At 54.8% G+C, this 6,149-nt stretch overlaps 1 long non-coding RNA gene across 2 annotated transcripts; it reads right to left on the minus strand.

Annotated features, from left to right (window-relative positions):
- Nucleotides 1–908: 908 nt before the first annotated feature.
- On the minus strand, nucleotides 909–4,739 carry LOC116546065. Of its 2 annotated transcripts, none has more exons than XR_004266575.1 (4): nucleotides 4,665–4,739; nucleotides 2,147–2,417; nucleotides 1,510–1,627; nucleotides 909–1,196 (listed from the first exon to the last, which is right to left on the minus strand). It is a non-coding gene; the product is annotated as an uncharacterized LOC116546065 (long non-coding RNA). The 2 variants fall into 2 exon arrangements; XR_004266574.1 differs by having other exon boundaries at nucleotides 1,277–1,627.
- Between the last annotated feature and the right edge of the window lie 1,410 nt (nucleotides 4,740–6,149).

Consider the following 6,149-nt stretch of genomic DNA (forward strand, 5'->3'; position numbering starts at 1 on the left):
TACTCAGCAGGGGCTGGCAGGACCTGTAGGTTTGTGACTCAAGGGGAGGGTTACTCCAGCCACATATGGAAACCTGGCACCTAATGTGTGGGCTTCACCAGGATGGAGGGTGTCTGAGGGCAGCAATAGAAGCAGCACATCTGTTGTCTCACATTGGAGTTTCTTGTTCCCAAATTCTTCTGTCCCAGTGAACAGAATAGGACCACCCTTCTCACATGCTGAATTCCTCCCTCTTTGCAGGGAGCGCTCTTCTTGCAAATTGGTTCTTCTCCAATTAGCCACACAAGCCCCACTCTGGGCATAGAGTGTGTGATACCTGCCCCTGGATCTGGTGCTAGGAAGGAGACCCCAGGAAAGAGTGTGACATGGAGACTCTGGGACTCAGAGACTCTGGGAGGGACAATAGCTGAGAGGGTGAGCGCCAGAAGATAGAGGACAGTGACCATGGTTGTCATGTGACCATCAGGGACAGGAAGAGGCCCTCTGTGACTCCAGGTCCCAGATCTTCCCAGGTCATCTTCTTGCCACTGATCTATGCCCTTGCCACTGATCTATGCCCTCATATGTCCTATGAGCCACAAAGGACAATCTCCTCTTACAGCTGTGCTGTCATTATCACACCTGGCCCCACGCATCTTCTTCAGACCAGAAGTGCCAGGGCTGATTCTTGTGGACCCAGCCACTTACTGCCCAGGTATAGGGCCAGCTTCTCAATGTTGCTGCTGCCTTGACTTGCTCCCATGAGACCTGCATATCCTCATCAACACAAGACCCTTCTCTGCCTGCTCTGGGGTCCCCAAACCAACACCAGCAGAACCAGGCAATGGCTCACATGATCACCCCCTTTGTAAGAGCATTCCACTGGACCCTAATGCAGGTGTTTAAAATGACACATCTGTGAACTGGGATCCCCATTACAGAAATCTAGTTTATGAACAACTTTTTGGGGATAAAACATGTTACACGATAAGCTGCTTCCAATGTGTGTGGCAGAGACGAGGTTCCCTGGACCCACATGCCCCAGAGAAAGGCCCAGGCACTCCCCCAACAGGTCTAACTCAGCAGCTGCCTGGTAGCTGGCCTGGGTCTCTGAGGAGGGGCCCCAAGGCTCAGTCCAGGGCCTTCTGTATCACTTTGGGGTTTCTCCTGGGGGACTCACGCACATCTGAGACCTTCTGGACAAGGAAGGTTGAGCCCTGCAAGGGGAGACAGAGTCATTCTTTAAGGGAGGGGCACAAAATGAAGCTTATTTGCTTGATACTCCTCTCCTACTCACTGTGAAGGCTTTTTCTCTTCAGGGGTCCTAAGGCACCCACTGAAGGCTTCCCAAAGGACCAGAGGTGCCTGTGCTTCTTGCTCATCTGGAAGACCCCGAAAAGGGTCCCGCTTCTGCCCTTCCTGTGGTAGGCATGTTCTGAAGAGTGGATGAGCAGCTGCAGCCAGGTGAGGAACCAGCAGGCACCCCCACCAGTGGCCTGAAGTGGCTGCCACAAGCACACAGCTGAGCACCTTAGAGTATAGGCAAGGCTGGGCACAGGGGTCCTTCAAGATGTCTTCAACAGGTGCCAAGGTCTCTGAGTTCCTCAGAGCTCATCATGTCTGCATGTAGCCATGGGCCTTGGAGCTGCTGGAAAGCAGAAAAGAGGCTTTCTAGTTTCAAAGGGGAAACTCAGGCAGGACCCCAGACAACCCCTACATTGTCAAGATGAGAATTATGCTAGTCCAAGGCTGGAAGGCATGTGTGACTCAGAGTCCAGCCTCTGAAGCACCTGGAGGGAGGGACGGCCACCAAGACCTGCCTATACTCCTCCCAGGATGGAGCACTGCCCACTTTGTCCACCCCATGGGCTGTTGGCTCTAAGGTTTCTACAGACCCTGTTCTTCCCACTTACTGTCGATCACCCCAAGTGGTTTCTGTGTTTGCATGAGCCTGTATTTCGTGCCCTCATTTCACTGTAGATGCGGAGTGTAAGGTTAAATCACCAATGTACCTGTTTATTTCTGATGGTCAAAGCTGCAGCCCATGGATGCCAAGCCAAACCACAGACATGCCATGAGGGGGGAGCCACATGCCAGGGAGGAAGCCCAGCCCTCAACACCTCAGAGTGCAGGGAGAGGTGTGACAGGGCAGAGTTTGAGGACACACCTGGGGCATGCTGTGTGCAGGTCCCAGGGAGAGGCAGCAACTGGCTCCTGTGGCAGAGTATGGCACAGCCTCATGTTCCCAGCTTGTGTGGCCCCTGGTCTATTGCTGATGTGAGATCAGAGTGTGTAAGTGCCACTGCAGGGGACCTTGAGGGGCCTCAGGGGTTGTCTATGGTCAGAACCAAAATTTGTCTCTGCTTCACCATCTCGACCACAGTTTTCTACAATGTTCATAGATGCTGCTCAGAGGGTCACTCCTGGCCCATGTTGAGCTGCAGCCCAAAGAAGAAAGAAAATAAGAATAGTTAGGAAGGAGAGGAGGGAATGAAAGGGAGAGAGAGAGCTGAGAGCAAATCCAACAGCAGAGAGGGCAGTGTTCTGTAATCTAGGCTCTGCTCTCAGTGCTAAGGGCCATGCACTCCCTTGGAGCTCCATGGCATCTGGGGTCAGACAGTTTTGCGAGGGACGGTCTGTGCACTCTGTTAGCACTATGGCATTTGGGTGTCTGAGTATTTGAGGGGAATACTTAGAACACCCCCCTTCAGCTTCTTCCAGGGACAAGCCCCATATAATCTGTGAGCCTTGAGATGTTTGTACAGCATCTGGATGTCTGAGTCTTTTGGAGGTAGAGGGTCCACAGGCATAAATTTCAGGTGTCCCAGTCTTTCCTCTGCCATCAGAGTTCTATCAGGCTGCAGCTTTCTCTTGTAGCACCCAGATCCTGGGCCATGTTTTGGGGCTTGTGAGACCCTGGGACTCTGGCCCTCAACTCTCCCTCAGCACACACACCACTGCCTGAGGAATGTCTAATATAACCACGGCCAGCCAGGTGCTAAGAGCACCCCCTTCATCTTCTTGCAGGGACGAGCCCCAGAAAACCCACCCTTGGTCTCTCTCTCTCTCTCCATGAGCTTAGGAGAGAAGCTGGAGAAATGACTTCCAAGAATTGCCTGTTTTTCCTATCAGCAGCCTACCTCTCTTCTCCCTCCCTTCTCTCTCTCTTTCCCTGTCCCTCCCTCTTTACCCCAACCCTCTCATCCTTTTTCCTTTCCTCTCCTTTTCCCACCTCCCTCTCAGCCTATGCAGGTGGGCACCATGCCTGCTGTGTGCCTGGCAGTGGTCCCATACCATCAGGCACATTTCTAGTTAGCACTGGGTCACAGCACCACCAGTCACATCATGACCATCAGGATGGGGGATTTATGAGCTCATCCAGGCTTCGTGTCTGCACCAGGCCAAGGTGTTTCCAGAATGCCTCTCCCTTACCTCCATCACAAGAATGGAGTTTCTGTTTTGGCTTTTCATAGATGCTATAAATTATAACCAATGTGTGTGCATGTGTGTGTTTGTGTGTGTGTGTGCATGGGCCCATGGACATGGCTTCACAGCTGGGCCTTCTTGCTCTGAATCACCTGATGGATCCTTAAAGAAAGGGGTTAGGGTGGCTCTTACCATGGCTCACCCTAGCTCCTGGCTATAAGAGGTGGACACCACACGATGAGCTTCTTGGGAGCCACGTGGCAGCAACAGGACACAGAACTGAGGGGGAAGTCTCCCAAGGCTCTGTTCCTTCCTGCATGCTCAGAATCCATTAGGTGAACTGACACAGGTGGCTCAGTGTTCCTGTCTGCAAACACACCCTGCATGGGGCCGGTGGCTGCTATGCCCACTAAAAGGAGAGGGCAAGGCCAGCAGAGAGCCCACAAATTACAAGTTCAGAAAACCTCAAATGATGTGCAAAAAAAATTTGTCAGGGTTAAGAGAATTTTTCTATCACTTTGCTTCACAACTCAGCATTTCTGATGGGGGTAACTTATGAGCTGAGGGAGCTGGCAGGAGGGCTTAGGGGAGAGTGGGCAGGAGAGCAGTATGCTTTGGAGGTTCTAGAATTCCCGAGGCTCAGCACCAAACAGCCTCAGAACCAGGCTTTCAAGTGGCAATCAGGCAGGGAGCCAAAGATTAAATTTGGAGAGAGATGCATCCCTGAGGACACAGTGGCCTCCATGCAGAGACACCATGGCTGGACCATCTCCTCTCTCTGGCTCTCTCCTGCATTCACTAATTGTGAATGAATAGAAGTCAGCAATGTAGCCTGGGTCAGGCACTCTGCATTCATCCATGCATCTGTCTACCCACTTCTCATCTGTATTGGCCTCCTGTGACACAGAGACCACACCAGTCCTCAGGCCCTGCCTCAAGAGGCTCAGATAGCCCCGATGGTGTCAGGGCTAAAAGACTTTACACCAGAGCAGGCCCAACTCCCAGATGTGGCTGGATGTAGCATGTACCTAGGTTGGAAAGGCCAAGTTTGCACCCTAGGAAAGGCAGAGACATTGCCTTTGGCATCAGATCCTTGGTGCTGACCCCACCTGGCACAGCAAGAAACACATGTTGCTATGACCTTTGACACCTCCCTCCCTCTGAGGATTATTCTTCTATCATTTCCTGATCTCCAGGAGCACCCAGAACCCAAAAGGGCCCCAGTCAGATGCAACTTGGGCAGCCTGAGGTCTACCAACCTGGGGAGAGGTGGCCTCTCTCTGTCTTTGTGGGTGTTACAGCATCTTTAGGGTACCATTTTTTGGCCAGAAACCTCTGTGGCTGGTGGTACCTTTGCCCAAGTTCTTGTCCTGTGTCCATGAAGAATGAGATACTCGGAGAAGTGGAGGGTGAGCAAAATGAAGATAAACTTTACTGAGTGTTAGCACAGCTCAGAGGAGGCCCCTGGGGGGCAGCTCCTCTCTGTAGGCAGGTCCTCTCCTCCAGTGATCAGCTCTCAGCAGAGAGGTGGCCCTGGAGTGGGTGGCTCCTCTCTGCAAGCAGGTAGTTCCTCTCTGCAGCCAGTCATCCAGTCATCACAGTCCTCTGCCCTGCTCTGGCTAAGCTTTGAGCTTTTATGGACCCTAGAGGCGAGGAAGTGCTTGCTGATTGGTCCATAGGGTATGGGCCTGCAGGAAGAGGCACCACAAGTCCTCACTCCAGTCACCACCTGGCCCCCAGCCTTCAGGGCCTCCCTGTTTGGCAGGTGGGGACTTATCGGGGACTCCCACACTTCCTGTTCATATCTGCCTCCCCACTGCTGCCCACGGCACCCAGGCCACTGGCACCAAGGGGCACCCTCAGGCCAGTGATGAGGTCCCCCAACCCCCATCTCAGCCTCCCTCCCACATTCATTGTCACCCAAAGTCTGGAGGGGCCAAGATGGCAGGGGCCAGCGTGTCAACGTTGCCCCTAGCCTGGGGCTCCAGCAGCGCCTGGACTCGACCCCAGCCCCTCCCAAGATCTGAGTCAGTGCCAACCGGGAGGTCTGGGAAGCAGCTCAGACATGGGTGGTTCCAGCTGTGCCTGGGGAACTCCAGCCCTGCCAACTGGGAGGGGGGGAGTTCCCACCTGTCTCTGGCACTGCAGAGTGCACAGTCCCAGCCCGTGCACCTTCTCTACGTCTTCCCGCAGTGGCAGCCAGCGAGGTGCAGGTGGCATGGTGGACCTGGCCAATCCCGCACAAACCCGCCACTCCCAGGGCCGGCCCTCAGAGTGCCGACTGCTCCTTGGCTGGTGCTTAGGAGCCCCTGGGGCAAGGCAGGGAGTGAGGGTGAGGCTGCAGCAGAAGCTCAGGGCCTGGAAGCGGATCCTGCCAGGCACTGCCAGGGCAGAAATGGTATAGTCAGCTGCCTTGGGAACATGGGGCCCACTGCTGCCATCATTGCTCCCACAGCCGCCCCCGCTGCCCTCTCTGCCTCCTTGCAGCCTGGGCAGGGCTCCAATGCCTTGCTGGGCTGGGGCGGTGTCCGGGAAGGGGGCGACGTCGCCGCAAGTTCCCCGCTGTGGCCGGGCTTTCCCAAGCCTGGCTGGCGACCCTGCCAGGTAGCGCCTCTGGGAACCAATTGTGGACGGGACCCGGCCAGCCGCCACACTCCGACGCGGAGTGGATCCTGGGGATGCAGCCTCGGGTGGCCCCTCGCTGAGCCTCCATCATGGGCGCAGAAAACTGGCGCCCGGCAGGG

Source organism: Sapajus apella, unplaced genomic scaffold (genome assembly GCF_009761245.1).
Source record: "Sapajus apella isolate SASKATOON/1434 unplaced genomic scaffold, GSC_monkey_1.0 scaffold559, whole genome shotgun sequence".
Lineage (NCBI taxonomy): Eukaryota > Metazoa > Chordata > Mammalia > Primates > Cebidae > Sapajus > Sapajus apella.